The following is a 9,571-nucleotide window of genomic DNA, read 5'->3' on the forward strand; positions in this document are numbered from 1 at the left end:
CTCTTCTCCCTCTGTACTACTTACTTGTTGATCCCATTGGTTCCCACGGGTTTAATTATTATCTCTTTGCTGATGATTCTCCACTCTACCTATCCCACTGCAATTTCTCTGCCAACTTCTAAACTTGCATCTCCAATTGCCTTTTGGACATCTTGAACTGGATGTCCAGCAGACATCTTAAATTCAACATACCCAAAATGGAACTCACTATCTTTCCCCCCTAAGCCCTCCTCTCCTCCTAATTTCTCTATTACTATTGAGGGTCACACTGTCCTCGTCTTCCCTGAGGCTCACAAGTTAGGTGTCATCCTGGAGTCCTCACTATCTCTCACACCACCATATCTAATCTATTCCCAAGGCCTGTTGGTTTCACCTCTTTTATTGTGGGGGGGTGTGGGTAAGCAATGGGGTTAAGTGACTTGGCCAGGGTCATACAGTGAGTGTTATGTGTCTGAGGCCACATTTGAACTCAGCTCCTCCTGAATCCAAGGCCTGTGCTCTATCCACTGCGCCACCTAGCTGCCCCATTGGTTTCACCTTTGCAACATCTCTTGAATATGCCCCTTCTTTTCCATGACAACACTACAGCTCTACTGCAGGCCCTCAATCACCTCATGCCTGTATTATTGCAAAAGCCTGCTAGTGGGTCTGCCTTCCTCACGTCTCTCCCTGCTCGAATCCATCCCCCACTGAAGGTCTGACCATGTCATTCTCCTACTGCAACTTCAGTGACTTGCTATCCCCTTCAGGATCAAATACAAAATTCTTTGCTTGGCATTCAAAGCTCTCCATAACCTAGTCCTTTCCTACTTTTCTAGTCTTATTATACCTTACTCCCTGCCCCATACTCTTCAAGCCAATGACAGTGGCCTCCTGACTGTTCCACAAACAAGACTATTCATCTCTCAGTTGTGGCCATTTTCTCTGGCTGTCCTGCATGCCCTGCAGTGTTCTATCTCTTCACTCTGCCTACTGGCTCCCCCGGTGTCTTTTAAGTCTCAGCTAAAATTCCCATCTTCTAAAGCAAGCCTTGTTCAACCTCTTAATTCTTCTCTCTCTGTTAATTATTTCCTGTTTTTCCTGTATATAGCTTGTTTGTATGTATTTATTTGGTTGGGATTCCCCCCCCCCCAGCTGCCTTTCCCATTAGATTGTGAGCTTCTTGAAGGCAGGAACTATTTTTTTGCTTCCTTTTGTATCTCCAGCCATTAGCACAGTGCCTGGCACATAGTAGGCACTTAATAAATGTTTATTAGCTGATTGATTAACTGTTTGCTTGGTAGGGAGGCTATGTCAATCAGTCCTACTATGTGCTAGGCACTGGGCTAAGCCAGCCCTAGCCACCCCTGCCCCTGGATGCCCCAGCACATAGTCCAGAGGCGGGGGCAGCTGGGAGGGCTCTTCATTCCCCTGCCTGCCCACAGCCCAGCCCTGAGCCCAGGCCACTCCACCAGGGCTGCGTGGTCCCACAAGGCTCCTGAGGCCAGCCGGCCCAGGGGGTCACTTGCTGAACCTCCACTGTAGGCTTGGATGGCTGGCCCAGCCTGGAGCAGTGCCAGTATCAACTCCATACTGTTAGAAGTCCCAAATAAGTTGAGCTTCCCCACATCAATGTCAGGGTTTTCTCATTCAGCACATAACTTCGGTAAAGAAAGCCATATCAGCCAGTCTAATATCAAAGGTGGTCTGGTTCCACCCGCTGCTCTGATATCTATCAGCCAGACAGGCCTGCAGTATGTAGAGACATAAGTCAGTATTAATAAGGCTGGTACCTCGTTCAGTGGAGGACCTATAGAGTCTTTGTCACTGATCAGTGCTGTGATGCCTGGTGGGGTACAAGCAGACAGCAAGCGTAGAGAGATAAACTTGTCCAACGACGCACTGCCACCACAGCCGATCAGCAGGGTTCAGTGGAAAATCAGTAGAAAATCACTGCAAATGGAGAAGAAAATGGAGCCCATAGTATAGCAAATAATTATACAGATATGGTGGAGGTGTATGGAGATGTTGAAATCCCCCCAAACAAAGCTGTGGTGTTACGGGGTCATCTGCACTTGGAATCCTGTTAGTGACCTTTTAGCCTTAAGATCTGGTGACTTAACAGCAAGAATATGGAATCTGAGTGAGAACAGCACAAGTGGCTTGACCTAGTTAGACCTTGGCCATTGTATAAAGGAAGGTGGGTAGGATGTGGCCAGCAACAACGATATGACCTCCCTCGATTGGAGTAGTGAAGGCACACTTCTTACCACTGGGTCATGATGGATTTGCCAGAATATGGACTAAAGATGAGAATATTGCTAGCACCTTGGGGCAACATATAGGTCCTATTTTTTGCATTAAAATAGAACAAGAAAGGAAATTTCCTCCCGAGTGCAGGAGTGGACAAGACCACAATTATCTGGGATAGAAGTGGCCAAGTGGCAGTTCCCTTTTCACTTAGCACTAGCGCTGGACGTGGATTGACAGAGCAGCAACACCTTTGTCTCTTGCAGCACTGATGTGTGCATTCATGTCTGTAAATTAGGACAAGACAAGCCTATTGAACATTCCAGGGACACATAAATGAAGTAAATGCTATCAAATGAGACCCAACTGTTGACCTTCTGGCTTCTTGTTCTGATGACATGACTTTAAAGATACGGAGTATGAAACAATAGAGTTGTGTCCCTGATTTGCAAGCGCATAATAAAGACATTTAAACTACCAACAGGACCAGGAACAAACAATCCAAATGCCAACCTCATGTTAACCACTGCATCCTTTGATTTTACTGTTCATTATGGGATGTGGGCCTGGGCATACGCGTCCACACTTTGACAAAATACCAAGAGCCTGTGTACAGTGGGGCTTTCAGTCCTGATGGCAGGCACTTGGTGAGCAGCTCCTTCGACAAATGTGTGCACATCTGGAACAGGCAGACTGGCTCCCTAGTTCATAACTATAGAGGAACAGGTGGAATATTTGAGGTTTGCTGGAAGGTAGCAGGAGACAAAGTTGGAGCCAGCATCATATGATTCAGTTTGTGCACTAGACTTATGGAAATAGTGCTACTAATTGGAAGCCATGGACCCACTATGAATGTGTACATAGACAGAATGACAGTCCCTGCTCTGGTCCCACTAGAACCACGGCCAGTCCACCACAGCCAAACCTAGAAGAAACCCCCTACCTCTGTTGTATAGAAACAAAGCAAAATTATACCCTGAAGAGGATGATGGAGTTTTGTCACTGCTTGTGAATCCCCTTCACCAAGTGTTGGCATCTTATGTGCTATGCTCCCAAATATTATTTAGAAGCTTGGGGTATGAAAAGCAGAAGAGGAAAGGAAGGAGACTGTGCAAAAGCAGATTATACATGCACCAAATCAAGAGGCAAACGGCAGCTTTCTCTCCCCCTCCCCCTCCCCCTCCCCGGATCTAATCAATATGATGGATCATATTCTTTTTTTTAAAAAATTTCCCTCAATGGTTGAACAGTTTATGTATACAGGGAAAACGGATGTATGTAAATATACAGCCATGGGTTGTTTCTTGCTTTTCAAATATTCTTTTTGGTTTTTACAGATGCAAGAAGTAAAGGAATAACTCTTTTTTATTGTTTGTTTTTATTTTTCACCTTTCAAACATTAAAAATTCTTTGAAAAATATATTCATGCATTCTTCTGAAGAGGCCAAGTGATGGTTGGTCCATTCTGCGGCTCTCAGAGCACATTGGTTGCGTATTGGGGTAAGGAGTGATTTAAAAAAAAATCTAAAATGTTACATTGGTCGTGTTAAACAAGAAAGTACATTATTTGCAAAGGGTATTCTGCTCTGGTTTTTTCTGGTAGTGTGGCTGAAATGCAGAAGTTTCTTATTTGGGACATATTTTTGCCAAACAAGAATCAAAGGACACAAATTTTTTAGTTACTATTTATCATATTTCAAAATTTAAAAATTATAAATACAAAAGTTGCATTAAAAAATATTGTTGCTTCAAGACCACAGCTAATTACGATTTAGTTGTGCACCATTGTGAAAAGGAGCAAAGTAGCATTCTGGGGTTTCTTTTGTCTGTTTGTTAAGAGATGAAATCTTTCTAAACAAAGTTTATTAGCTTCTACCAGGAGTATCCATTGTATGTGTAGGAGCTCTGATTTATAATGTAACCAAATTCTAGTATTAAAAAAAATCTCTCATGTCAATTTTCTTAATATAAATCAAAATACCTTTAGCATATATTTTATGATACTGCTATTATGTGGCAAAATGTTTACTACCTTAGTTTCAAAAGAAATCTTTAGAACAGAAGACTTGCTTTAAGGTGTATTTAAATAGCAGTGATTCAGCTTCTTAAATAAAACACTTGCACTAATGTCTCTGCTGCTTTGATTCTGCAGTTTATTTTAACTTTGGCTATGTATTTTCAAGTATGAGTAGTTGTAAGCCATTTTTTTATTAATCATTACTATATTGTCCTTTAGTCTGTTCACAGTATCAAGTATTTTTTTTAACAGAGAGCAAACTTTTGTTCTGCTCACATGACTAGGGTATACCAAAATTTCTTTTGTAAATTCAGCACATCTTGTTTGTGTGTTCTGTTGAAGGGAGTCACTTCATGTTTCATGCCAGATTCCAAGGCTATAAATTTCAAAAAGTATAGTTATTAAATTTATGTAACAGATGTTTTAATTAAGAAAGGGCTTCTATCGTAGAACTTTGCAAAGTTAACCACTTTATAACATTATTTCAATCACTAATAATTTTGTGATTATTATTACTTTAAAAAAAGTTAATCTACTTTGTTCTTAGTTTAGGCATAAATTGGTTTAATCCAAATAATGCAGCTTTTTGCCCTTGATTTTCTGCTATTTTTACAAACTAATGTGACTTGAAGCAAATCTTCATTTTGCTGAGGTAGCGTAGCATTGGCCTTTGGTAAAGAGAATACACTTAATTCCACATTTATTGTTCTATGTACCCCATTATTAGTGGGGAATCTATTCTGAATACCAGCATTTTTAAAAGTTCCTGTCCAGAAACATAGTCATTCATGATGGTTGTATGCCAGCTCTTTAGAATAATTACCTTGTGAGTTGTGCAGGAAGTCTCATAGACTATCTAGCATTGGAACATCCTGTTTTTATTGATGGAGATATTTTTCTATGACTGACCTCTGTTGTTATTAAAAAAAAAAAAGCAAAAAAAAATCTGTGCAATAATTTTTTAAATGTGCTTCTAGGAATAAACACAAATGTTTTGAGTATGTTTATGTTGTGTTTTCCTTTAGCAGTGCATATGTCAACTGCACTGAATTTAAATCCTGAAAGTCAGAAGCGATTATTGATAGTACTTTTGTATTTTGGTGTGGACAATTTATTCATTTGCTTACAGTTATTGACTGTTTTTTTTAGCTGATTATAAAAAGATAGGCAGGGAACTCTGCAATATGGCTGCCAGAATAGACAGCTACATTTTTATGCTATTGTCACTTTTCCTTTTTTGATCTTTGGCTATTTTCCTTACAAAAAGCATCCCTAATAAGAAGCCTACACAGTTATAAATACATAGTTCTATCACTCTGCAGTACCGTCTCACCAGGAGATATCCAGCAGTAGGCCCGGGCTCTTAATGAATAGTGGATTATTTATTTATTTTTGCTGCAGTTCTCAATATCATCATTGCTTGCTTATACTCCGCGATGCTACTCCTAAGCTGTTTAAAAAAAAAAGTCTGCAGAATAAATGTACTGGCCAGAGACTAAGTGAAGGTACTGTATTTATGGAGTTCTTGGTTTGTTTGTTTGTTCGCTCCACCCCCCCCCATATCTTCCCCAAGGGTTATAACTGAAATGTTAGTAGTTCTTCTAGGAGAATATGACCACACTACAATCGGAGCAGGATTACACTTTAATATAGACTACAATGATGAATTTGTTATCATTGGGAAGGAGCTGAAAGCTTGGGGGACTGATTGGTTAAAGGAGAAAGTAAAGTAAGAGGGGCTGTCATGTTTCCCATTCATTCCTAAAGCTTATGCAGGAATCTCATTGTTCATATCCGTATGAGAAGGAAGCCACGTTTTTGCTTTCGTTCCCTTTTCTATTAATGTGGATCAGGTCCCATCTTTGACTTTCTGATGTATTTTAGACCATGATAAATTTTACGTAGGTCTTAGGTTATTGTTGATAATCCAGTTGTGATGACCAATTCTCTAGAGTTAGATGTGGTTTAGGATGAAACAACTTTTACAAATGCTAAAAGAGTTTCTCTTTGTGGTTTAACAAGTAATTATGGTGCAAAATGCAGGAATCACCAGATGGAAGGAGTACAGGAAAGTTTCTTGCTTTTTGACATGTACAAATGTCAAGAGAAAGGCCAAAGATTTGTGCTAATCTAACTGCAATTTTAAAGCACTCCTTTTTTTCCCTTTCTCTGCTTTATTTAAAAATAGATTATTTAATGAGAAATGACTGTTTTTAGGGAGCTACCTTTGTTTAGGTAGAATGGTTTGGTTGAGGGTATAATTATAATTGTGGAATAGACAGACCTAAAGGGCAATATGAGTCCAGGGCCCTGCAGAGGGATTCTATGTGAATTACATGGAGCTGATGTGGGCAGAGGGGAATTGGGGTTTCACTAGATGAGCTGAAATGATGTCTCAAATATTGTTCAGTGCCATTTATTCAGCTTACGGCATGTCATGTTTCTCTGTGTATCCTATGTTCTGCTCTAGAACGTTGCAGACAGTATTTAGGTGACAGATACATGCATACTAATAGGAATTCACATCTGAAAGTTCCCAGGAAACCTTTCTTTGGCAGACCAACACTGTGGCATGACAATACATGTCCATATTTAAGAAACAGCAGTAAATCAATGAGAGACCCTGAAAGCTTTCTCTTGGGTCAAAAGAGGTAGAAGGTGGGGAGGGGAGTTAGGAATGACCTGTTCTTCCAGTGATAGCTCTGAAGTATCACAATTTAGTATCAAGAGTTTCTTTCTTAAACATAAATCTGGTTAAAGGTAGAAAAAAGAATTTTTTAAAGTGAGAACTTCAAGTTATGTTGGTTTTTTGTGGGTTTTTTTTCATACACTGATTTAGAGATAGAGCATCTTAGATCAGTAGTGTGAGGCGATGTAGCATTCTGTTTCTGCCTCCAAGTTTACAGTGTTGATGCAGGGTGACGACTTGGGGCCTGCATTTTTTTCCTAGTAAACTATTTCATAATGTTTTTTGGAATTTATGGATAAGTTCAGGAAAACATTCTGCATGTTGTATCTAGTCCAGGGTACTTATCCACTTCTTTATTTTTCTTTTCTTTTTTGAAGGCTGCATTCTGTGCTTGTATAATCCTTCAATATAGAAGAAATTTTTTTTTCCTCTTCTGACTTTGACATTGTAATTGTAATGGCTTAATTTTAATTTTATAAATCCTTTGGGTCTAATTCTGTTGAGTCTACCCATAGCACTGGATTCAAATGTCTGCATCATTTCTTTAGTTATCCAGTTAACTTACAACTGTTTGTCAAAGTGTAAAACAGCCCATGACAGTTGTTTTACTTCTTTAAAGACTTTTATTCAGTTTTCATGATTATTGTCAAAGGAAGACTGATAGAGAGATGTTCTAGGCTGTCCTGGACCATGTGAGTTACACTGAGTTCTACATCACAACGTCCCCATCTGTCCAAGGCAAATGTCCCTATTATACTTTCCGTTTTCATTGTATTGCTTTGGCAACTGTAATTTGAATCAGATCTGAAAGAGGTCCGAAATAAAATATATTTTGATATTAAAAAAAATTAAAGGAATTCATCAGTTTGGTGACTTTTAAAAACATTATATATCAAATGTTATTTCACATATAATATGATCATATATTATACAATGTATACAAAAGACTTTTGAGGGTCCTTTGAACAGCAAGGAGAGTCAATACTTAAATTAATTCAGGCGATTCACTGGAAGGTCAAATACTGAAGCTGAAGCTTAAATACTTTGGCCACATAATGAGAAGATAGGAGTCACTGGAAAAGACTGTGATGTTGGGGAAGATTGAAGGCAAAAGGAGAAGGGGATGGCAGAGGATGAGATAGGTAGATGATGTCATGGAAACAAAGAACATGAACTTGTACAGACTTTGAGAGACAGTGGAGAATAGAGTCATGAAGAGTTAGACACAACTGAATGACTGAACAACAACAATAAAGTATGATTTTCAAATATGATAATCATTATGTATATTTACAGAGTCACAGAAATAGGTGTTCATCTAGCTTGGGCTTTGAGGCCTCCAATGAATGGGAATCTATTACCTCTTAGGGCAGTCCATTCCACTTTTGGATAGATCTAATTGTTAGGAAGTTTTGTTTTTTTTTTAACATCAAGCCTAAATTTTCCTTTCTGCAACTTCTAAACATTCTTTTATCTTTTGCCTTCTGGGGCCCAATTGCTCTTTGACATTATAACCCCCTGAATACTTGAGCAAGGTTCCCATCCCCCTCCCCTCAGTCTTCTCTTTTCCAGACTAAACATTCCCAGTTCCTTCAACTTATCTTCATGTGACTTGGCTTTCACCATCCTGATTGCTCCTCTTTGCACATATTCCAGCTCATCAGTGTCCTTTAAAAACTGGTACGGAAGTGAATAAAATACTCTAGATATGGTCTGACCAGGTCAGAGTACAGTAGGATGACCACATTCTTCTTCCTTAAAGCTATACTTTGTTTAATGCAGTCTAAGATCACTTTTTTTTTTTTGGTTATCGCATCACAGGGCTAGCTCACATGGATCTTGTAGAGCAATAACATCCCCAGTCTCTTCCAGAATAACTGCACTTTGACCATGGCTTCCCTATCCTGCATTTAAAAAATTGATTCTTTAAATTCAAGTGTAAGACATGTCTCTGAATTTTTAATTCAGCCCAATGCTAAAGCCCAGTGATTCTTGACCTGGGGACTGTGGGTGATCCCCAAGACCCTTTCAGGGGACCCTTGTGCTAAAAACTATTTTGATAACACTACTAATATATTTCAATTTTGAATGCTGTGTAATCCACATAAGTAAAAGCTCTTTGGGGGGATTTTCAATGATTTTTAAGAGTGTGAAGAGGTCCTGATGCCACTGATCTAGCCTGTAAAGATCTTTTTTGGATTCTGTCATTGAGTGTCATAGTTACCCACCTCAGTTTGCTTCATCTGCAAATTTCATGAGCATGCCATCTATTTCTTCATCCAAATCACTGAAAAAAGTAGATTCCTGGGACCCTTCACTGGACACCTTATGTCATGTTGAAAATAAAACATCAACAATTACTGTATCTATATGATCATTTCATCTATTTTTCTCAATTTTCCGTTAAGAATGTATGAAACTTTATTAAATGTTTTCCTAAAATGTAGGTAAATTATATCTACATCATTTAATTTTAATGAAAATTAAACAATAATTTAATTATAATAGCTATGATTGCAATAATCATTTTAATGTGTTAATCCAGTCTAAAAAGAAATAAAGTTAGTCTGACATGACTTGTTCTTGATGAAGCCATGCTGGCTCTTTCTATTAACCACTTTTCTCCCCAGATGTTC

The 9,571-nt window shown here is 38.8% G+C and overlaps 1 pseudogene; it reads left to right on the forward strand.

Moving 5' to 3' along the window:
* Positions 1 to 614: 614 nt before the first annotated feature.
* Positions 615 to 3,048, forward strand: LOC110214766 (F-box-like/WD repeat-containing protein TBL1XR1; annotated as a pseudogene).
* The last annotated feature ends 6,523 nt before the right edge of the window (positions 3,049 to 9,571 follow it).

The sequence above is a fragment of the Phascolarctos cinereus genome, unplaced genomic scaffold, assembly GCF_003287225.1.
Source record: "Phascolarctos cinereus isolate Bilbo 61053 unplaced genomic scaffold, phaCin_HiC Scaffold_726;HRSCAF=1367, whole genome shotgun sequence".
NCBI classification, from domain to species: Eukaryota; Metazoa; Chordata; class Mammalia; order Diprotodontia; family Phascolarctidae; genus Phascolarctos; species Phascolarctos cinereus.